Source organism: Peromyscus californicus, unplaced genomic scaffold (genome assembly GCF_007827085.1).
Source record: "Peromyscus californicus insignis strain IS unplaced genomic scaffold, ASM782708v3 Scaffold_24__1_contigs__length_46423439, whole genome shotgun sequence".
In the NCBI taxonomy this organism is placed as follows: Eukaryota; Metazoa; Chordata; class Mammalia; order Rodentia; family Cricetidae; genus Peromyscus; species Peromyscus californicus.
In genome coordinates, this window is record NW_026294535.1 from 4,012,188 (window position 1) to 4,037,452 (window position 25,265).

General features: G+C 41.8%; 1 protein-coding gene across 2 annotated transcripts in view; it reads right to left on the minus strand.

Moving 5' to 3' along the window:
- LOC128119608 (disks large homolog 5-like) overlaps positions 1-24,122 on the minus strand; it is a 106,144-nt gene extending 82,022 nt beyond the window's left edge. For both annotated transcript variants that reach the window (XM_052752969.1, XM_052752968.1), the window contains exon 1: positions 23,940-24,122. The gene's annotated coding sequence lies outside the window, so the exon portion shown is untranslated. The remainder of the gene's footprint in view (positions 1-23,939) is intronic.
- Positions 24,123-25,265: the final 1,143 nt, after the last annotated feature.

The window sequence follows — 25,265 nt, forward strand, 5'->3', positions numbered from 1 at the left end:
TTACCTCAGTTCTTCTCTTACACATTAACATAGAGAATTACAGTAGGTTTGGTGATGTAAACAGTGTGTTCACTCCAATGCTGAATGCTGCCATCTACAGCCCAATGAATAAGGGTAGAAAGGGAGCCCTGATGTCATCCTCATCAGAACAGCATTGTCCTTGTCGACAGCCTGAATTTTGAATTAAGTGGATAGTGTAGGCATCAAGATAATTGTGTTTATCAATATTCAGACCCCATTGGACTCCTGTCTGGATTGTTTTACTGATTTTGTTTCTCGTGATTTTGTATGTATATACATTTATGGGTACATATATATGTTTAACGTATTTCCAACCAAAATCTGCTTCAGTAATTCTTCTCTATTTCTTTTTCCAGAAACATGGTCCATGATGTTCCATTTTTTTCTTACAAGATTTCAGAGATGAACTTAATATACAATATCATATCAAATGTGGACAAGTTTTCTCAGAGAATGATCTCCATTGTACTATTTTTATACTCCGAGGATGATGTGTAATACCAATCACCAAAGCATTAACAAATAAAGACTTTTCCTACACATTCTCAGACTTCCTCCTATATTTAATTTTCCTTCTTCTGACTTTTCTTGATTAACATTCTGGAGTGACCCATCTCATCCCGACCTTTCAACTGAAGGCACTTCTACATTTCATTTCATCAACTTGCTGCATCTCCTCTTTACTTAAAGGATTACAGACTAGTTATTTACAGGGGTGTCCTTGTGCTGCTGAGCTCAATGCTAGAAACTCCCTACTAAGTTTGCTGTCTTTATAAAAATAACATCCCCAAAGGCAAACACGATCAGCCCATCACATTCTGGAAAATCTGTGAGATGGCATCAGAAATAGGTAGTCTTAAATCCTCCATTTCCTTCTGACTTTTCTCTAAAATATGTCCTTAAAAATTTGGCAATGGGGATTTAGCTCAGTGGTGGAGTGCTTGCTTAGCAAGCACAAGGCTTTGGGCTTGGTCCTCACTCTGAGAAAAAAGTGATCTAAATGTAATCTTCAGAGTATCTAGCCTGTTAATATTTCTGGACCAGAAACTCTTGCCTCTCCATTATAATAATCCATGCTAGAACCCATGCTAGAACCCAATCTGTTTTGTCTCAACCTCTCTGTATCATCTGCTGCAACAAGGATTCCTTATTCCTTTTCTAGAGTTCTATACAAACCCTGGAGCATTCATTTAGAAAGATTCTTGGGGGCCTAGAATGCCAGGGCCCCCTGGATAACTAGTATTTGTCCCACCTCACCTCACATATCAACACAAAGAAAAAGTGGGACCACTGAGAGACAACTGGAATGGAACTAAATTTGAGGGCTATTTTTGGGAACCACAAATCCTAGAATTGTCCAGAATTAAAGGGCTGCAGATACTAAAAGAAAAATTGTGAGTTCTTCAACCATATCTAGTTCTCTGACCAATATGGGGAAGAAGGACAAATGTTCTGAGTCCATCCTGCCTTTGGTGAACCCAATAAACACTGTAGTGTATAGCCTGAAAACTGTATATACTCCTAACTGTCTGTCTGTGTTTCTGTCTCTCTGCCCATCCATCCATCTATCTATCTATCTATCTATCTATCTATCTATCTATCTATCTATCTATCTATCTATCTATTTCCTCACCTATCTCTATCCATCCATTCATCTTCTCCTACAACTACTCTGCCTCTTTTATTTCTCCTTCTTCTTGATCTTCCCTTATTCATCCAGGATATTATAATCATTTTTGCATCCCTGAATTTTTACAGGGCTTTAGAAAATGCTAATTACATCATAAAAAATAAAAAAACTTTTCTCTGTAGGTTTTATTCTCCATATTTTCCCACCCAAAATCTTTATAATCCCTATCTTTCCTGGTACTTGCTAAAATATGAGGTTCCTTAGATCTCTGACACTGTGACACTAAAAATATTGTGTAAAAGAGTGCTTGTTAAAAAAATGCAAGTTGTGCTTAAAACGAGCCCAAAACCTACATCCAACAACTCGATACTTTAATAATTTGCAAACGCATCATCTTAGTTTGTTTCTTTATATGACAAATATAATTTGCATACAATGACTTCAATGAGTTGAAATATTCAGTGTTTATTAGTTCTCTACCATGAAGTTTACAAAAATGTTTTCTGATTAATTAAATTCTTGTCAAGAGGCAAAATCTGTAGAGCTTTCTAAATGGAAATGGAAAGTTGTACTCAAACCCAGAAAAGTCATAAGTCAGAAATTTTACGGAAGAGAAAAAAATCAAGATCATATATGAAACTGCTGTATTTATTAAAATTCCTTAGGACAAAATTCATTACACTTGTATACAATTAGAGTTTAATTCTTTGTTTAAAACAAAAGTGATAGAAGATGCCACTTAGTTTCAACCTTTTATACAGAGAAAAGGAAAATCCATGCTAGAACTTGCATTTGATAGCCTTAAAATGGCCTGCGAAAAGAGCCTGTCTCAGTCAGGGAGTATTCTGTCTCTCAACTACTTGATACAAAAGACTTTCAAAGATCAATGAAACCTCCTGTCAAAGCTTGGCTCATGGGATTGTGGGCTATGTGAACAGATGAGATCAATCTGAGTGCAATAGAAGTGGGAAAGTAGGTAAGGCACTTACAAAAACCTCCTTGAAATACAGGCTATGTAATCTAATGAAATCTGAGAGAAATTATTTCCTGATGGACTGGCTCACGGGAAGCATTGGGGATGCTTGGTTATCACAAGCAGAGGTCTCACACACACTGGAAGATGATGAAGGAAGGATGGGGTTTTCCTGATAAAATATATATGAGAGAAGCAGTGCTTTACAGCCAATTCACTGGGCATGATAGAGCACTAGGCTGTGCTTATAGAAGAGGTCAAACATAAAATGGTTGATTCACCAGGGACTTTAGGACTGGTGTTTGCCTTTAGTGCCTTTGCAGAGCTCCATGGGACAATGTGAACTTATACAAACAACTAACATTTTAAGGAACGGGTGAAATGTTGTGTAACAATTTTCCTTTGTATGACATGAAATACTTTTCTATTATTTTTGAGATAATAATTACATTATTTTCTCTTCTTTTTCATCCTTCCAAACCTTCACTACACTCCTCTTTGCTCTGTTTCTAATTTATGACCTCTATATTCATTAATGGTTGCTATGTTCATATACATATATATGTGCATGAAGATATATATATATGTGTGTGTGTGTGTGTGTGTGTGTGTGTGTGTTTATCAATATAGTTATATATTTGTAAATGTAAACCAATCATTCTGTATAGCTAGCATATATGTTTTCAGGACTGATCATTTAATATTGAGTATCCAACTGGTGTGCTCTTCCCTGAGTAGGACTATTTCCTTAAGTCTCAGAAAGTTCTGTGGAAAGAGAGAGGAGGTTCATAATACTCAGCAATTAAACCATGGCTGGGAAAGCTGAAATTTACAGGATTAACAAGGCCCTTCCGCTCCTAAGGTTAAATAGGTGTAACTAAGGAGAACTGAGGAAATGAGACCCTCTGTCTCATTCAGCTGCAAACAAGTCATGCAGACACATTCAGAGTTCTAGTCTTCATGAGTCACCCATTCTAATGTGAGCCTTTGTGATGCCACACATTAGAATTATTCATATTCCTATAAGTAATACTATAACTATACTCCTGTAATAACCTCAATAAACTCATTAATTTGAGGGAAAAAGAATTACACAGTCTTCCCTGAAAGGCAGACAGATAAAGAGGAACTGATAAGTAATACAAAAAGCCAACTTCTGGCTTCCTTTTTATTTTCTGTACTGAGAGAAAGACTTAGTAGGCTGTGTCTTCCACCAGCAGGCTGCCTCTTCCAGCTGTCTGGTTCAGGACAGATAGGTATGTTCACAGTCAGTCCTGAACATGGTCACTTGAAGATGCAGGTCATCACCCAGACTGTCACCCACAGTCAGAGGACCTAGTTTGGTCCTGTGCTTGTTCCCGCCAGAGTCCAAGAGTTTCCAGCTTGGGTAGGCTATCTCTGTGGTTGTCGCCATCATGATCTTGACCTCACTCTGGTTGTTTCTGGATGTTCGAACATTTAGAAATAGAAAAAAAAAAGGAGCTGGGCATAGTGATGCATGCCATGATCTCAACCAATTGGGAAATGAGGAGGAGAATGGAAGACTGACTGCAGTGCAAGTTCCAGGAGAGCCTGTGTTTCAAAAAAGTCATGTGAACTGTGCCACCATTCTCATGGCTGCTGAGGCCAGATTTGGGGAGTCTGAAGCCAGGCTTTGTCTTGTGCAGCTCTGAGTAAGGTTGAGGAGGCTGTCCCTTGGGTAACCTGAACCATGTGAAAAGGAGAAGAAACCAGCAGACACCTGAGACACTCCTCTCCCTGTAGAAGACAGGAAAGTTGACATTCACAGAGGGGGAGTCTCACGCCTGAACTTTGAGAACTGGCTAGGCAAAGTCTTATCTCCCAGTTCATTTCCTGAACATGATCCAACTACCAAGAGTGGGCTGAGATGAACATTGTAAAAGGCAGGTTCTGTCCCCTGTCAGCTTGATCTCAGGGCATTTGGAAGAACATGAACGCTCGTCTGGATGGGACATCAGTGAGATAAGAAGCAGGACCATGCAGAAGGAATTTCTGTCTTTGCTGGGTAAATAACTATATATCCTGGGCATGGTATCTGTTCATGGAAGTGTGATGTTTCACAATTGATTGTTAGAAAGTCCAAGCTGTCTGAGGTCTCAACTGTACAGCTGACTCCAGGCCTCTTTCTAATTACTGGGATTTGCAGGCAATCCTTTATACTTTTCCATCTAGATCTGCTGCCTCATCTCTGGATTCATGTGAGCAATCACACTCTCTGAGTATCTCACCCCTCTCTCTATACCACCTCTCTACTCAGATTTCTTTACCCCCAATACTGTCATCTATGTTCTTAAAATAGTTTTTATATCAGTTTAGAGGACATGCCTTGCTCCCAAATTCCAGGATGTACTCAACTTTTTGGTCTTCACAAGACTATTTAGAAATAAAATTGACAATCACATTTATTTGCTTAAAGCTTCAAAATCTGAAATGACACAGATCACCCAAAAGTTTCATAAGTCCTAGGCTGCAAGGATAACGCTTTGGTGGACAAAATCCAGAGATTTGGTTGGAGAACATGCACTCCATGCTGACCATGACCTGGCTTCTCTTTATAGCGATGTCATGATAAGAAATGTGAGGTTTGGCTATAACAAAGCTGTATGATGCAACAACTCTTGATTCTCTCCCCTTGCCTGCCCTTCTCATGTCCTCCTAATGGATCTTGTACCCAAAGCTAGCAGTGCCACCTCTTCAAGAGCATGTGGATTGGAACAGGTGGCGCCAAAACTAGGCGTTTGGCTTTGTTTACTGGTTGAAGCACCACAGCAGTGATCTACATCATGTTCTACTCCATGATTGTATGCCTGGTTTGTGTGTGTGTGTGTGTGTGTGTGTGTGTGTGTGTGTGTGTGTGTGTGTGTGTGTTGTCTCACTCATGATGCCTCTCCATAGCCAACACCGAACTCTGACTCACCACTACATTTTCCTCAGTCAATGATTTCAAGGATTGGGTCATCCTACTCTTTCCATGAATTGCTTGCTTTCAATTTCTGAGAGCTCACCTGGTCTTAGTGGCTACAACCAGACCTGTCCAGAGCTAGTCACATCTTCACTCATAAACTCATAGCTTGAGTTAGCTCTACTGACACTCTGGTGAAATCTTCATAACTAACAATGTGACTTTTCTTTGAGCCCACCAATCTCTACAAGACTGAGGATCTTCCCTGGGTGATTGTTCACTTCAGAGGTCTCATCCCTACTACTCCTCATTGTCCTGACCTAATTTCTAAGCATCCTTTCTTTCTGAAATTAACTACTCCTCATTGTCCTGACCTAATTTCTAAGCATCCTTTCTTTCTCAAATTATTGATTATGAATCTTAAGGAGGGAAAATCCAACCCTGGACAGTACATGCAAAGTGAGTTTTCAACTTCACTTAGATAAAATTTCTAATGAAGCAGAGGCCTAGATTTCTGGCTTTGAAAGGAGGATTATAACTAATGGCTTCCATTGTGACCCCAGAGGCTCCTGAAAATGGCACCTTGGTTTCAAGTCACTTTTGGGTGAGGTATGAGACAGGGATGTAACAGCTATACCATGTGACATCAGTACATGGACATTCTACTATATCCTGGAGAGCCCTGGCATTCCATGTGATGTCACCAGTGTTGTGGCAACACCAACTGTCATTGGGGCATTTGTGCAGTGTCTCGTGTTTCACCTACAGACATGCTGACTAGACTGAACAGGATTCTTGGGAGACAGGATGGCGAGCACAGGGAGACCAAAGGGAGGCAGAAGGAAGATGCCCTTCAGTCTCCATGTCACACATCAAGAAATAAATGGTTCTGAGGAAAGTGCAGTGAGTCCTGGGAAAGGGATGGGGAGCTTCCTGAAGGAGGAAGGCTTCAGCTGATCCTTCTAGGAGTGGGGCTAAGGGGGTGAGAGTTTCTGAGAAGCCATGGGCCTATCCTAGTCCTCTGAGTTCTTCAAGAGCAGAACAAAGTTGTGGATTTTTCAAGGTTAGTTTGGCAGAGAGCCAGGGATGGTCAAGGCTGCAGCTGTTCTGTTGAGGGCCCTCTGCTTTTACTCTGAGTGGGAAGGAATCACAGAGGGACTAAAGAGGTTTCAGTACCAGCCCTGCACTTCACCCATACTGGATTTCTTTTGGTGTGTGTCACTAATAACAAGGAGAGTAAAGTCCCCTGGCCAGAGCTAGAGGTTCTCACAGTTTAAATAAAAACCGACTAGCAGGGCAGGAGCCACCAAGAATTGCTGCATGTCAGTGACCCCTAAGGTTTCTGAGTTCCTTTCCTCTCACTCGCCAGTCATCTTCCCTCTACCTTGAGTGCAAACTGGGACATCACTCTTCATGTATTTGTTCTTGGTGTCAGAGGGCTCACCTGTGGATGCCCAGTTCTTAGGTATTTTCAGTCATGCCTTTCAATAATTGATAACTCCTTTGCTAACATCATGATGGTTAGAATGTATTCTGCTGAAGCTTTTGGCAAAAGTTTCATCATTACCTATATGACTTATCATTGTTCTGAGAGGACCCACATAATCCTTCACCACCCCCATACATTGTAACAGCCCCGTGGATCTTCTCTAAATGTGCTTGTTCACCTTGAGGAACTGATATTCCTTCCTCATTATCCTGAGCTAATTTCTTAGTATCCTTTATTTCTCATCTTATTAGTTAGCATTCTTCAGGATGAGAAGAGCCATTCCTGGGCAGTGTTTGGAAATTGAGTCTTGCCCTCCATACATGATGAACTATTGAATTAGAATGAACTAGATTCTAATGTATCATTGAGATCTCTGGATTGAAATGACGAGGTGCTGAAGGCCCTGCTCTGTCTCAGGGAAGGCTGCTGGAAAGAGGAGCTTGGCTTTTGGTGAATTGGGGAAGAGTTTGTTATCAGATAGGTGATGACATTAGCAGTGACCCTAACAGTCCCTTCTCTGGAAATTCTATTGTATCCTGGAGAGTCATTGGCATCTTCTGTGAAATCACCAGTGTTGTGGCAATGCCAACTGCCCTTGAGGCTTTTATTAAGAGCTCACAGGGTTCACCAATTGACATGTCGGCAAAACTGAGCACACTGATTCGCATAGAAAGCACTGGTTTTCTAAGCAGGAATTGATGCCACAATTGGTCCTTCTCTTAATGGGGTGCAGTAGCTGTGAACATCTGAAGCAATGGCCCTATGCAGCTTACCTGGGTTGCTAAAGAGCAGATCCAAAGTGGAGGATTTCTGAGTGCAGAGAGCCAAGAAATGTCAGGGATGCAGCTGCTGTGCTGGGACCTTTTCCAGTTCATTATGATTGGCAAAGAATGCTAAAAGAGGCCCAGAGGTATCAGGGTAGGATGTTGCTGCACTTTATTCTCAGTGTATTTCTGTAGATTTCATGGATATCTGATATAAATACCAGGAAGGGAAACTTTCCATCCATGTACCCAGGTCTGAGACATTCAGTTGCTTTTAGTCCTGCACACGGATTATCAGGGCTGAGAGATGCGAAGCACCAGGCAGTCCAGAACTTTCTTGCATCACATTAGGTATCTGGTGAGAATTCCAAACCAACATGACTGGCCTTGCTTATGCCTTTCAGGGACAGTGGGGCTGAAGTAGGGCCTGAGGCATATATCTATCCCTAGAGATTGGAGATAAACACATGGCTTATGGTCCCCAGTTTAAGGATATCTGCTCGGATTTTTGAGGGCTTCACTGGGTGGCATGCATTTCCTCTTCCTCAGGACTCCTCTTGGGACTCCACATGATCTCTCTTGGCCCTATGCCATTCATCTGGACAAATTCACTTGTGTTTATGTACCTACAGGGACTACTAGGAAGGCATCATCCACACCCTTCTTCCTCACTGAGCAGGAGCAACAGCTGAACCAGGTGGATAAACTGACCTTTCAGCTACAGATGATGACCAATGAGAGGAATGAACTGCTGGAACTCCTGGCCCTTTATAACAACGATGAGTTGAACAACAGGTACTCAACATGCCCTTTTCTCTGGTGACTGTCTTGAACCTACTGTGTCCTGAGTGCATCTGAGAGGCAGAACTGAAGCCTGTATGATTGAGATAGGACATAGTCTGTTCTGAATCCTCCCAATGAAAACCAGAGCTTGTGGCCTGAATCATAATCTACAGAGAGGGGCAGCAGGGTGTAAGATCACAACATGCATTTCAAGAGGCCCTGACAGGCATTGGCTTTTAGGAGATGCTCAGTGCTCTGAATTGATATTTATTTTTGCTTTTTGCTATGGCAGCAGCTTGAATGACCTGGTGGGCCTACTCAGTCCATCCGTGTGTCACCAGAAGGCCTGGAATTCATCTCCTCTCCTCTCAGCTTATTCCTTATACTATGAGACAATGCCACTTACCTGCATTTCTCTGACATCCTAACTGTGTGGGGGTTTATGTGTGTGAAGTGCTCTCTAAGGGGCCCAAACATGGCAGTGGCAGGTTTTTCCCTTTTCACTTCCCTCTCCCTTGATAAACCATTAGATTACATTCCTAAATTTAGTCCCCAAAGTCCATTCCCTTTAGTGGACACTGACTCATTCTTGAAACTAAACACCAAAGTCTAATAATCAAAATTCATTACTTGGTTACACTGGCTAACTGATCCAATCAGATCTCAACAACTCACCCTAGCACAGATTAACCTTTTCGACTTAAAAATCCACTGCTGAAAAAAGCCTGCTGCTTTTTGTCTGCCTTTGCCTGATCAAGAGACATGCTCCCAATGACATGCTTGCCCTGTGGGGTAATAAATCTCTTTGTGCTGAGGATTGTGTCTGAGTGTGTTCGGTACTGTCTCTGAGAGGCTTACTTACAGTGTGTGTGTGTGTGTGTGTGTGTGTGTGTGTGTGTGTGTGTGTGTGTGTCCTTCCAGATCCTGCGAGTCAGAGGGATAGTAGGCCTGAATATTCACATGTTTCAAAGATTTCTGGTGATGTTTGTGCTGAGGCCAGGGAGCCCCACATTGAGCATCACTGCTCTCAGATTTGTGCTCACCCTGGTGCCTCATTGGAATCCCCTTGGGAGTTTATAAAGTCATCCTCATGTAGTGCCTCCTTCATGGCACTACTGATTATGAGTTCTGGATATCCTTGTAAGGAGAAAGAATCTCTGTTCTCAAGACAGTGGAAATGTCATTGCAGATTTCAGATAGACCCCGATCTGTGGCACAGACTCCTCAGACCCTCTTAGCCGGCTAGTCCCTCCAGGCCTACTAAGGGAGCTCATGTAGTCCTGTCTCCTTTCCTATTGACATCCAGCCTTTCCTGGCCCTGGGACAGTGAGGGAAGTCTAATACACATCAGGAGGTCCAGTACATAGAATTCAGGGTGTGAAATCCAGTGGGATAGGGTAGTATAAACCAGAACCTTAATTCATGTGGTCCCTGACACCCGTGTTCATGGGGTTCTTTGCTCCTGGGGCCATGCCCTACCACAGGCTGATATCTGAGCTTGAGATGCTGAAAACACAGCATGAGAAGGAGATGTCAGATGTGAAGAAATTCCCCAAGGAGATCTGTGAGGCCTCTTTCAAGTGCAAGGAGCTGAGTGAGCAGGCCAAATCCTACCGGTGAGTGTCTAACTTAGATGGGACTCCAAAAATTGGTAGGGACTGCTTCTGTTAGTCTGAAGTTTCTCCAGTCCTGCCTGACCCAGCTGTCAGGAGGAATCTGTCCTACTTACCTCCTGAAGTCAAATAGTCCCAAATAAACACACAGAGGCTTATAGTACTTACAAACTGTATGGCCAATGGCTTAAGTTTCTTGCTAGTTAGCTCTATCATCTTAAATTAACCCCTTTCTGTTAATCTGTGTTTGCCACATGGCTGCTGCATGGCCAGGCTGCTGGCATGTTTCTCCTTGGATGGCAGCTGGTATCTCCTCCACCTCTGACTTCCTTCTCTGTCTCTCCTGGATTTTTCTGCCTGGTTCCATCCTGCCTTGCCATAGGCCAAAGCAGCTTATTTATTAACCAATGGGAGAAAGACATATTCATAGCATACAGAAAGACATTCCACAGCAGCTTCTCCCCTTCTTCACCTTTGAACAAAGTTGGGCTGTGGTTCTAGTCTGACCTCTTAGCAAGCAGCCTGCCTCATAGCTCATGGACTTGTGCCTCCTAAACTGAGTTCTCCTAAGAGTGAAAAGTCTTAGAGCCCCTCCCAACATTTTCCTGTCAAAGTCTGGAGCTTCTAGAGAGAAAACATGGTTTTCACCATGAATGTTTTCTGTGGCTCTGGCAGGAGCTTACAGAGTTGGTTTCTATGGGAAGCGTGGATGGAATGTATTCCCATTGGGTCCTCTGTCCGCCTTAGAGCATGGTTTGACTCTACCTGCTCATGTTTCCCCAATACTGTGAACAGTTAAACACCAGAGTGTGTGGGGGGGGGAGGTGGAGGATCCAGTTTTCATAGGTACATGGATCCCTTTTGCTGTCAGGGTATTCAGAAGCAGTTTGAATCTATCTGGAATTTGGCTATTCTCTGGCTTTGGCCTGCACCTGAGTGATGCTGGCATGGCTAATGTGGGTTCCTGCCCAGGGTCATGGGGATGGGGATGTGGGGCCTGGCAGGAAGGATGGTATTAGAGCCAGGAGTGCAGAAGCAGATGGAACTCATCATCTTTGGTGATATTTCAGCACCCTCTACAGTCAGCTCTGAGGGAAAGGACTCAGCTAAAGGAAAAAGTGAGCATGTTGAAAAAGGACAACAGAAAGCTGCAGGGGGAGCATATTTTACTATAAGAATCCTGTGACGAGGCGAGGAGGCTCAGTGTGGAGGCCTATGGGAAGACCTATGACCTCTGGACAAAGCAGCAGCAGGTAGGTTGAAGCAGCAGGGCCAAGTTGCCCACCTGTCTAACCATACACATACATATACACACACCCATGGAACCATCTACTCACTTATCCACCTGACCCATCCCATCTAATTGTTCATTTCTGTGATCATTCACAAGTCTTTCTGGGGAGTTAGCCTCTTGGAAGGCATTGCATGACTGCCAAGGAAACCCTACTGCTCTGCTAGAAGCTGCAGTCTACTGAGGGAGACGGGTAAATCACATGTCACTCACTGATATGCTAGTATGGAAAGAGCAGTGCTATGATGTGAGCCACTTAGGGAGTAGCACAGAGATCTGAGTGAGTGAGGTCAAGGGTCTGGGTCTCACTTGCTTTGCATAGGTCATATGAGATCAGAGGCAGAAACAGTATGGAAGGAGGAACGTCCCCTACAAAATCCAAACAATGGATCTATTTTAAAATTAATAAGTAGACTTCTCTTCTTTCACGGCATAGAAGTAACTTCCCAGGAAATGTCTGGTTTGTCTTACTAGCTTCACACATGGAACCTGACATTTTGATGCTCACTCTAACATGTATATGGCTGTGTTCTTAGGAAAGATTCCTTCTCATAGTTTTATAGAGTGCTGTAGTTCAGGAAAGTGCTGTGGGTGACATAGGTAGCCTCCTACTGTCTGACCTGAGCTGTTTTAATATAACATGCAATATAATCTGGTCAAAAGTTGTTGGGTAATGACAATGGGTGACTTCCATTCTCTGGTCTATCACTGCCTTCAGTGGAGGAGTCTGGGTAGGTTTAGGGAGGAGTCTACGATGGGTCATCTTGGATCTATCGGGAGGCTTTTTGTCCAGCCATCTTCCATGGGCACTTGGTCTTGTGTGGTCAAACTCAGTTGTGCAGAGGTTGTTATTTATTTGTACAATCAGTGAGTCTGGCAATAAAAACTTCTCTAGGAGGGGAAACAAGTTCAGGTCAGGGCAGAAAAGCCTGGCTGAGTCTAAGAGGCTTGTAGACAACAGGGAGGACACACTACCTCTCCCTGTAGTACAAAAGGTGTTGCAAGATTCCAGTATTCTCCCTTGCCCTTCTGGGTTCAAGAAAGGTGTTTGCGTGTGTATGTGTGTGTGTGTGTGTGTGTGTGTGTGTGTGTGTGTGTGTGTGTGTGTGTGTGTGCCTATGTGTTGTCTTATGTGTTTCTATGGGGTATGAGAATATGTGTTTGAGCCTCTATGTGTATGTTCACTCACTCATGGAACAATGGAACATCTTTAACAATGATGGAGAGAGACTTCAATGAGAAAGTACTGTGCCTAACCTGGTTAGTACCACTTTTCATCAGTCAAAGAACAGATGGAGCTGCCCATCATGCTGCATGTCCACACAGTTAACAACAACAAAAGGCCACAAAATTGATGCAAGCTAAAAATTTTTTCAGGTATTTGTAGAGGCAGAATTATTTATCTGCAAAGAAATCCTCTGGAGAAAACAAAGTAATGGGGTCCATGAAGGTGAGAAAGAGGTTACTGAGAGGCAGGAAAGGTGCCTGAGGGTTCGTGTCCTTCTCTGCTCTGGGTGAATGGTGGCTGACCACTGATGACTTCCCTGCATCCTGTTTTGTTCTTCTCCTCATCGCCTGCTGACATTTTCCTTTCACCTTTGCCTAACCTTGGTTCAGCTAATCTTGTCCATGGAGCTTGGCCTGGATTTTATTCTCTGAGGAATTCTGCACTGCAGAGGTGCTTTTGGCTGCATCTCACCCCAGCAGAAGTCTCACAGCTATGCTGAGGTGTGAGGAGAGGCTGTCTCAGTGCACCCCTTACGCTCCTCATACTCTAAAGCACCCACTCCATGTTGCGTCTGCAGCACTCAGAACCTGCTTTTATTCCAAACTTCTTCATACTGAGTTAAAATTGGCCTGATGGAGGGTTGAGAGAAATGAGAACTCTCAGACATTGCTAGTAGTGTAAGATGGTGCAGCCCTGTGAGAAGCTATATATAATTATTCAGAATGTTGAATGCAGACTCCAGTGGTCCATTGATTCCAGAATGTAAAGTAGGTGTCCTCAGGGTTACAGCAGGACTCATCAGAACACCTCCAGCTAGAAACTATTCAGATGCCCATCCTTGATTAGGGAAAACATAAAATGTGGTCCATGGAATATTGTGAAGCATGGAATAATACATGCAATCATTTGGATGTGAGTTACTCAACCTTCTGTTACTCAAAGAAATTCCTGACATAATCATATTACTTGGAGGAAAGGTTAATATAGACTCCTGACTTTAGAGATTTTTGTTTTGTTTTGTTTTCTGAGCTCATTCCTTTGGGCCTAAATTGAGGCAAGCTGTGGTTTAGAGAGCTTTTTTAGGAGGAAGCTGCCGCCCTTGGAGACACTGAGAAGCATTGAGTGAGAGCAAGGGGCTGGTCCACTGCCATCCAGTGGTCCTTTGCTCGGGAACTAAGCCTTCAATGTACAGACTTGGGAACTTGCCAGGAGAGCTTAGATTACTGGTCAAGGAACCCAGGGGTTCACCTGTCAGTGTACAGGTTTATAAGGCAAGCACTACATTGACTTATCTGTCCACTGAGTTTTTCTCCCATGTGCTAATCTGACACACAGGCAGGCAAAACACCTACACATATAAATTAAAAATAAAATAAAAATTATCAAAACAGAGTAAAAGTACATAATCTTCTCCACATCCCTGAGCTCAGAGTTTCCTGTGTTTTCCTGCCTCTGGGCTGGAATATGAGTAGAGAGTCTGTGGGTTAATGAAAGGTCACTTTCTTCTCCATAGTATCCCAGGTGATCTCCTATTACATCAGTGTTATCTAGGAAACTAAAAATGGATGCAATGTAGTGTGCTTGTATGTATGCATCCATGTACATATATGTGTTCTCGTGTGTGTGTGTGTGTGTGTGTGTGTGTGTGTGTGTGTGTGTGTGTGTGTGTGTGTGTGTGTGTCTTCATGCATCTGTATGTTCATGGGTGCAGGAAACCCTCTCCTAAAAACACAATCTTCTAATGAGCAGGAACATCAAAGACTTGAGGAAAATCTTCAGTCCCTGCTGAAGCAGAAGGAGCTGCTCACCTGGCAAAGGGACCTGGCAGGAAAGCTGCAGCATCACTTCACTGTGTACCAGATGAGGTAGGAGCCTAGGCTTCCAGAAGCAGGTGGATCCAAGTGGGTCCACTGTACCTGGATCTCTGTCCTCTTTGAGTTTCTGTTCGATTGGCAAAGCTTCCAGCCACAGCCAGGGAAAGAACACCTCAGAGTGTCATTGCTGACTCAGTCAACAGGAACTTATGTCCAGGAAACAATATGCTTTCTCCTTGGTCTTATGAGGATTGTGTCCCCTTCTTCCATTTGGAGACCTCTAGTATGCTCTGAGTATCTCATCTCTTAAGTTAGATCTCTTCACAAATATTTCCATGGTAGCCAGAAACCTAGAGGGGATCATCAATCATGAAGGGAAGTGCATCCTCTTGCAACTTCATTTTTCATCAGGAACATCACTTCAGAGATAAGTTTCTACCCTTTGGCAGATAGCACACAGCAGCCTACTGCTGATTGCTGGCTCTCTGTAGTGTTTATCAGTTTCTCATGAGAAGATTTACTCTGGTCCTAAACAGAGTAGGGGTTGACAAGTTAATCCCATGCAGGGGTCTGAGCTTTAGGAATAATCAGAGCCTATTCTGCATTGCTCTATAGGCTCCACTAGAGGGCAGGCATAGAGTTTTCCAGGAAGTTCACATTCACCTGGTATCTAATCAAGGCCAGCTGCATCTCTCCTGACCTGTGCCTCAGACCTTGTCATACTGATATTTCTCCAAAATGATGTCTTTGGACTGTTGGAGAAATATCCTGTTTTTTCTAATCCAGCACAGTGTGTATTTTCCAGTTCAACTTCTAGCAGTTTTTAAAATTTGAGAAGAAAATCTTGCCCAAGACCTCTCTGACACTTTTCCCTTGGGGAAGCAGGGAATTAACTCAGCTGAAAGGTACTGCTTGATTGTCTAGCTTAGTAGATCGAGTTGGGGCTCAAAAGCTGACATGGCAGGTCCCCCCGCCCCCATGGGCTTCTGCTCTTGCTGCCTTCTTCCCTTAGGTTTGAAAACCTCCAGCAGGAACGGAGCAGACTACATTCCAGGATGATAGCCTTCTGCACATGGAGCTGCTGAAGCAGAAACACTATGTCCCAGGCAAGTAATCCACCATTGAGCTCCATCTTCAACAGCAGGGTGTTCATGGGGTTTGTTTCCTTCCTTAACTTTTGTTTACTAGGGATGAATAGGCCCTGATTTTCTTGCCAGTGGCACAGCAAAACTGTTTCTGAATCATATTTTTCTAATGATTTTCCATAACAGCACCTGTTAAGAAGACTGAGAAGGCTAGAAGCAGCCAGGACACCTTGAAGGCATGACATTCTACACTCTAGGTTCAAGGCCTCCTCAGAAAATGCCACCTCTTTTCAGCTTTGAACTCACTAGTGATGCAAATATCAACCTACCATCAGGGGATCCAGCCACAATCTGATCCACATCTGTTGGCTCACTATCCCCAGGGAAAAGTGTGTGTCAGAAATAAGTTTAAGATACAGAGAACACAAAGTAAATTACTAAAAACCCTGAGTCCATATGTGATGGGAAATCTGACAAGAAAGACTGTGTTAATGTCACATTGCCATCCAGACAGACCACACCAAAAGCATTAGATCCTCTCTAATGCAGTGCTGATGCTGACGCCATGTCATGGGCAAGTGTTGCTGAAGATAATTCTCTACAGAGAATAAGCCAGTTCCTCACCGCTTTTGCTCTTCCATAATGAAATTCCAAAGAAAGTTGCAATTTCCTCAATTTTTTTTGTTTTATATCTTGGGATATTTATGCTTTGGTTTTTGGTTTTCTTCATTTTCATTTAAGGTTGTGTTAATTTTTGTTATTACTTTTATCTTGTCATTGTTTTAATAGTTTGCTAAGGCTAAACACTGTATATAATGATGCTGTTTTGAAAGCCCCCGTTGAGTAAAATGAATGTATTTTATGAATAAAATAAATTTCAAACTGTTCACTCTAAGACTCTTCTTTAGTCAGATGAGGTTTCACACTCCTGTAAACCAAGAACACACAGGCTTGGATGTATCTCAGTAAGTTCCAGGAAGCTTGGGCTGCACAAGGATTTTCCATTCATGGGTCTCAGGACTACACAGGGGGATTGCACCTGGATGTGGATGGCATAGCCTACTCCATGTATACCCACTACATAATAGAAAAACTAGATATATTGTATATTTGAGGTCATATATTTAGCTAACAGTAAACTGTGGTACACTGTACACACATGTTCAAGAAATCATCATGTAGACCAAATTAAAGGGAAACAAAAATATTTTGCTCCAGGCTTCTCTGGAAATGAGAACATTCATTAAAATTGTATAAACAAAATCAAGAAGTGAAAATCATTCTGCTTCTGGTTTTCTTGAAATATAACATGAGTGATAACTGAACAGCAGATATCATTTCCTGCATAACATGTTGGGACTTCTTTTTGTGATGCTTTTCTTTATACCTATGGGGGTTTTTGCCACCGCGTACATGCAATTCCCACAGAGGCCAGGTGAGGGCAGATTCCACCAAGAATTTAATTTAAAGAGGTTTGTTAGCTGTCCCGTGGGTCTTCTGAGACAGAAATAAACGCTATTAATTGATGAGCCTTCTCTCCAGTCCCTGCACTGACCCTTGTCCTCCCAGCCATGTGTACTGTATTAGGCGAATTGGATCACTCCCCACCAAAGACTGAAGTTTCTTGAAAACTGTAGGGACAGGCATGCTAATTGTCTTAGGCTGCCACACATCCATTCAGGGCTCTCATAGGTTCAGGATCCTGCCCCAGTCTCACTGACTGTCAGAATGGAACAGATTTCCTAGATCTCTTCTAGGTTGTCAACACCTATTAAGCCTGTCTAATGAAATGCAGAATTGAGAAGACCCTCCTGGGGGTGGAGGTAGGATGAGGAATCCCTCTTGATGGTCCATATAAGCAATGTTGGGAGGAAATTATGACTAGGTGGAGTGGATGGAGGCTTATTCAGGGACCACATGTCTCTGGTCCAGAGTGATTCTGTGCAATTTATAACTGAGATAAGGCTGTTGTAAGGCTCAAACTACTCTAAAAGTTCTATACATGTCTGGTGTATTGGTCAAGATTCTGTGGGGTAACAACTTATAGAATGCATTTCTATATATACAGAAGGCTATTTTTTTTTAGAATGACTTAGAGGCTTTGGTCCAGCTAATTTATCACTGGCTGCCTATGATGGCAAAGTCCAAGAATCCAGTAGTTGCTCAGTCCACTACACTTGATATCCTAACCCATTAGTAGTATAGTCTGGAATCCCAAAGAAGTTGGCTCCAATGCCAGTGAAGGTATGGAATTGCTAGCAAGGTGAGAGCAAACAGCTAAAGAGCAAAAACTCCCTTCCTCCATTTCTGTACATGGGCTTCCAGCACAAGGACTGGCTGATTACAGGTAGGGTTTAGGGGCTCAAAACATTCGATTTAAAGGTGGTTCTTTCCTCATCAACATCCAGATTAAAGGAATGTCTTCCTACTGCAAAGAGGTGGATTCCATGTGGATCTTCTCTCTTCAAATTAAGCAAAAATAATTCACTGGTATGCCCCTCCATTTTTGGGTTTTAGTTAAGTCCAGATGTAATGAATTTGACAACTAAAAGTAGCTATGACAACTTCACCCCATGTCAACTTGACACATAATTATATCTTTTTATATCACGATTTATTTCTAAATGTAAAACAATAACCAGGTCATAATAATGCCCAAATATGATAAAATTATACCAAGTACAAAGCAAACACATTATGTATTAGACCAGCTCAAAATTATGCCTAGCATGATTTAACTATTCCTGTATAACTGCAAACATATTATAAAGTTAGAATAAGTGGCAATGTCTCCTGAGGGACATTCTTTTAGTATCTCAAATATAAATATGATAACCATCGATATTCTGCCTTCTTTTGGAATGAATGTTTTTATTTATTTATTTTTATTTTTACATCCTAACCAAAATTTCACCTCCATCCTCTCCTCTCAACCATCCACCCACCTCCACTCTTCCTGATCCCCATCCATTCCTCCTTCTCGTTTTTCTCTTCAGAAATAGGCAGGCCTCCTTTGGATATCTGCCTGCTATGTTATATAAAGTTGTGGTGAAACTAGGCATGACTTCTTCTATTAAGGCTAGATGTAGCAATTCAGTAGGAGGAATGGGTCCCAAAAGCAGGCATTAGAGGCAAGCTCTGCTTCCAATGTTAGGAGTCTCACAAGAAGACCAAGTTATACAACTCTAAAATATATGCAGAGGGCCTGAGTCAGGTCCATGCGTGATCCCTGGTTGGTGGTTCAGGCTCTGAGTCAGTATGAGCCTAGGTTAGTTAGTTCTGTGGGATGCTTTTGGGGCTCCTGATCACACTGGCTCCTACAAATGTTAATTGTTCATTCATTATTTTATGTACATTGGTGTTTTGCCTTCATGTAAGCCTGTATAAGGGTGTAGAATCCTCTGGAACTGGAATATAAACAGTTGCGAGCTGCATCGATTTTTTTCATTATTTTAAAAATTATTTCATATGATGAGTATATGGAAATTTATTGGTGGGGATTTAAAATGATAACATAAATCCATTTACTTATTTAGAGAGGATAAAATACATATATACATATATATGATAGAGAGAGAATGAACATACAATACACACCATGACATTTTGACATTCTGTTCACATGGAAGTCAATGAATAAATTAGGAGGAGTAAGCTCTTTCCTTCCACCCAACTAGTCATCTCATTGGCCCTTCCCTGGTCCTTTTCATGATCAACTTGTGGCTTTCTGCCTTAGAGGATTTTCTTGTGGTTTGAAACTTAAAGAATATTTTAATATTAATATGCATTAGGAAATATTTGTGCATAATTTTGTTTCAAATGAATGATACACTTAATAACTTTTCACCCTAGGGGTCAGAATTCTTGATGGGAGGAGGGTTGCTGTGTGTCTAGCTTGAAGAAACTGCTAGTCCAGAGTAATTCATGGGAAAAGGCAAAAGTGAAGTTACTCTGCCATGCAGGTGAGTGAGTTCACTGGAAATAACCAGTGAAAAAGCACCAGGGAAGGTTTCAGACTGAGTCATTGAAATGCCATGTTCCCTCTTGGCATTGTGCCTTTGAGAGTCTGTCCTATGTGCCCCGTGCACTTCTCTGGACTAAGACTATTGGTCACTAATGCTCTGCAGGCCCCTCTTGACAGTTCAGGTTTTAGCATTTAACCAGTTATAGCAATCATCACATAGTTATCCAAATACAACATTCTTACAAAAGTCAAAATTTCCAAGGCACTTCAGAAGTTAAATAGCCTTCATGTTTACTAAACATTTTAGAATACTAAGGTCTCAAAACTTAGTGAAAAACATTCCAGTTAGATGAATTACCATGTATATTTTAATCTCTAGATACTTTTAAAATGTGAATTTCTGAAAAATTGATGCAAAATGACATGCACAGTACATGATATACTGAGGTTCTTCTTTAATGCACTTCAGGATCAAATATGAGCATAATCATTAATTATACCCAGAACTTTAGCTTTATTTCATACTTGATGATTTTCAGAATAAGCTATATCAAAACATGGGGCTTGACATAGGAAGTTATTTGAGTTGATGTATGAACGTGAGGAAGGACACAGATCTTCCCCTGAAACTGCTCATAAAATCTAGAAAGGACTTCCTGACAATTTCCTTAAGCAGATCAGAGGCACCACATGTCTCTCCATGGAGGAAACGTGCAGCCTCATATCTGAAGACTGATGAAGGCACACAGAGAGGACATGATCCAAAAGCCCTCACTATTTGCCATTCATCTGCTTGACTCCTATTGCTTTCATTTTGACACACGTTTCATATCATTCCACTTTCCATCAACTCTAGAATAAACTCTCAGGTCTACTACATGCTCTAAAAGGCACAGTGCTGGCCCTGAGCAATGGTGCATGTCCACGGCTCAATGCCATGCTGCATGGGTGAAATGACTGGGCCCTCTAGGAGTTGAGTATCAGGAAAGGCCCCCAAGGTGAGAAGGGTAAGTGTATTGGGAAATATGGGGGAATACATAAAGGCATCATTTTGTGGTACGGAAGGAACTCAGGTGAACATGAAGGCTGTAGCCCACTCCAAGGATCAGGACCATAATGAAATCTGGAGTAAGGGGCCATCTGTTCGGGAGCCGTGTGCACCTCTGTCCCTACACGTTGTAGAATTTGGGGACAGAAACCTTATATGAGACCAGATGAGTGTTTGGAAGACTCCCTTTCTTTGGTAGCCTTGTCCTGGTCTCTAGCTGCCTGCAGGGTCAGTAATTCCTCTTGAGATGAACTCCACAGCAGGATTGATGCCCTTCACCATCTCCATGTGCTCCATGGGTCACTCTGACTTGTGCCTGGGATGGTACCCCATCTTTAAAGTAAAGAGTGTTCTGGGACTCTAGAGGCTTTAGGCACAAGGGAGATGTTGGTGTGCTTACTCTTCCTGTTGAGGCTTTAGGCACAAGTGAGATGTTGGTGTCAAAGACTTTGTTCTTGTCTTTCACATTTGGAAGCCTGGCTAGGGGTGGCATAGACCAGGGAATGAGACCTGTTCAAAGACAATGCAGGCATGTACAGGAGTAACAGCTGCTCTTATACCCTCATACATATCAAACAGTGTGAGTGAGAGATAACTCTTTCCATCTTTTACCCGGATAGATGGAAGCTCATTAGGTTGGGTCCAAGAGGGAACTCTCCACATGAGCGTGGTGCCTGGATTGGTTCACAGGGGTCTGGGATTCAGGGTTAGAGGCTCCCCAGGGCAAGTGACAGTGAGGTGGGGATAGATGGCAGCTGATGATGCTGTGTTCATCTTCTTTCATCTCCCCTGTACACTGTGGCTGGGCTTCAATACTATATGCTTTTATATTTAAGTAATTTGATACTGATTAAGTGAAATCCAAAATTTTGTTGTTAATGTACATTTAATGTACCTGACTTTTAAAATTGTAAATTAGAATATTTGCTTAATATTATTTGAAAATATGCACATTTAAGGATTCCTTCTTAAGCAAAGGATATTCTATGTAATGACAATTAATTCTGAATGAAAGCAATCTTGAACAAAATCTCAGGTCTAAGCATTTGTTGGGGGCTTTTCTTCCTTAGGAAGACTTGTGCTGTGAAAGTTTGTACTAGGTGAGTGTTCATGTGTTTCTCTTGGCAATCTCTGTTTTGTTGTGGAGTTCCTAACAAGGAATTTAAGATCGGTAGAACCAAATGATAAGACTCTCCTTTAAAAAAAAAAAAGTACTCTCATATCAAAAACATCGTCTACTAGCACCACCATAATCTGTTTCCTTATGCTATCTAAGGATATCTTAGAGATTTTTTAATTTGAATGTAATAAGCCCCTATAAGCTCATAGGTAGTGGAATTATTAGGATGTATGGCTTTGTTGGAGAGAGTGTAGCCTTGTTGGAGGATGTATGTTACTGTGGAGGAGTGTTGAGATCTCTTATGCTCATGCCATGCCTAGTGTCTCAGAGCACTTTTTGTTGCCTGTGGGATCAAGATGTAGCTTCTTCTCCACTTTCTTTTCCTTCTCGAGCATCATGTCTGCCTGCATGCCTCCATGTCCTGCCATGATCATAATGGACTAAACCTCTGAAACTGTAAGCAACCTGATTAAATGTTTTCCTTTTTAATTGTTGCTGCAGTCATGGTGTCCCTTCACAGCAATAGAAACCCTAACTAAAACAGCAGGTATCCAACATAATTACAGAGGACAATGGACTCAAAACAATTTTACTTTTGGACCACCCTTTGAGCATGGATCAGATGCAGAATACATTGTAAGGATTTGTACATTTAGCTGTATTTGTTACAAATGCCTTTAGACAGTTATCATCTATGTAGATATCATTGCAGAGCAAGCCCAAGGTCAATCAATTCACCTTGCTAAGTGGAAATCTGGGACAGCCATGTGTCATGCAGTGGGTAAGAGCTGATGTGTTGTTCTACGCTGAGTAGCAGCGTGCAGAGTCAGAAATACCTTTCTCTTTGTGTTCTGCCTTTTTATCCTATTACTTCAGACATGATCTTTCACCCATTTAACTAGAACTTTCCCAGCACATGAAGTCAGCCCACCCAAATGAACCCCTTCCCATGCTACTCACCCTGGTTACCTCCATGTCTTCAAAGCCTAGTGTAATAAATGTTTCCTAAGTCTACACAGAAATATAAACTAGTACATGAAGAAATTAACAACTCGACTTCTAGACAATTAGAAGATGTTTTAGATAGAGACCATAGTGGCCGCCACCATCATGGAGTATGATACCTCATGACATATATATATACATATATATATATATATATATATATATATATATATATATATATAATATATATATAATGAAGACTGCATTACTCAGGGGAGAAAAAAATAAAAATATAGTATTAATATTAAACTACTGAAATGATATGCAGGTATAGAAAAATGAACTGAAGGAAGATTTGATATTCATTTCTAGATACTAATAGCAAAGGTTATTTCTGATATTTATGCTTTTTGAAAGTTACATTTTACTTATTTTCTAAAAAGGCAATTGCAGTGTCTCTGTTGTGAATTAAAAAGTTATGCCTTTCAAACAAACATGACAGGTACTCAGAGTTGAAGGCAGGAAAGAGCTAACACAGCAAGCTGGCCAATCAGAAAGTTCTGCTGCCTCCTTGGCTGGTGTCTGGGAGTTGGGATTTCAGTTTATCTTTATATTTATAGACACATATTTATGCGGTTAGATGTGGTTGTACATATTATGTATACCATATAGATACTTATAAAAACATGCACATAACTATACTCATAGCTCTGCATACAACATGGATACCAAATATATGTGTACCAATACCAAAAGGTTGTTTGTTTCTTTTTATTTTCTTATTATGCCAATTTATTATACATCTAATTTAATTTCAAAGTTTATTTCTATGTGTGTGTGTGCCTGCAAAGGTGGAGACAATTACATGTTTTTAAATTTATGATTGTGGGCACATGGATGTGTGTACTGTGTGAGAACAAGCATGTGTATATTGTGGCACAAGAATGATGGTGCCCTCATCCTTTATGATGGACTATTGCAGTGGGGTGGGGCATGTTTGATCATGCTGCATTCCGTGCATGGAACTTCCATGCTTCTAGAGCACAGATGTTGTCTAAGATGTTACTAACAATGTGTAGACGATTCAGGATCTTTCTTAGATGGATATCTACAATCTATGTCACACGTTAAGTCCCTAAAATACCATTTGCCACCAAAACATGTAAGTTTTCAGTTTCTCCTTCCTCTTCCACTGCACTTTCAGGTTATAGTAAATCACCACCATCAAGTAAGTCTAAAAACACTTACTGGTCATCCACAACTTGGTGGAGAGAAGAAAATTTTGAGTTCCCAGGATACAATGATGTTGACAGGAAGACTTCCAGGTGGGGTGTTCCTACTGCAACTGTTACCACGGGCCTTGAGGCTGAGACAGCAAAGAGGCATCACTGCTGGGCAACTGTATAACTTCTCGTCTTCTAGATTCTGCTGCTGCAGACAGGAAAAGGATTTCAAGGTCTGTGATTAGATAGCTGGTTTAATTGAGGCCATCTTCCCTAAATCCTGTTTGGCTTTGAGGGTAGCACAACACTTACACTTCATCTAGAAAACAGGAAGAAATTCCAAAGTGTTTTTCTTTTATAACTGAGATTTTATTGGTTGAGGACCAGCAGAAAAACATGTTATTTCAGTTTTGTTTTCCTTCTTTTTGCATGTCACAATTCTTAAGAGTAGGTTTTCATCTGCAATAAGATCTAGCATACAGGAAAGGAACACTGTGATACCTTGACTAACTCCTCAGATCTCTAAGCTGCCTCCTTCTGACTACCCATCAAATGGCAGGTTAGGGCAAGAAAAAAGCATCCATGGTAAAAAAAAAAAAAAAAAAAAAAAAAAAAAAAAAAAAAGGAAACCCAACACTAAGGAGACTGAGTTAGAAGGATTGCTGGGAATGTGAGACCAGCCTTGAGAGAGAAAACTTTCAGGGACAGAGAGAGGCATGAAGGCAAAGGACAATGGGAAATTCGGAATGGGTTTGCTCAAAGTGGGATATGTTCATTGTTTTCTACTACTAATCTCCACTAGCATTTGTTTAAAAAGGTGACAACAGCTGAGGCAGAGTCACCTGTCCCAGGACTCCACTTTCCAAAATGGGACAGGATGAACTGCTGTTACACTGCCATCCAGTGAGTGACAGCCTCAGAAGTCATCAACTACCATGATGAGAGGAGGTAGCTCCTCTCATGGCTTTCTGCTTTCTGGTCAATCCCACTTCAAGTTGTGTTTAATGCTGGTGAAGGGACAGGCTGGAGGGCAAATTTCAAACAGCTCTGTTCCCCAAGGCCCAGGTACTGCAGATGGCACAATACACATCTCCTAATAAGAGAATACTGACGATAAACTGAGTCTCAGAAATGGTAGACAATTATTTGAACTGTTTACATACAGACTGAGTCTGCCCCATCACCACTGACCTTTCTCTTTTGAGCAGTGAACTTTTGTAGTAGGAGAGGATTATTGGATGGGAAGTTGTCCCCAAGCAATGATGAGCACTGTAGCCTTTAGGCAACTTCCTTAATTACCAGCCCCAAAACATCTGCATAGCTTGACCACCTTTGTGCTTCCCTGAGCAGA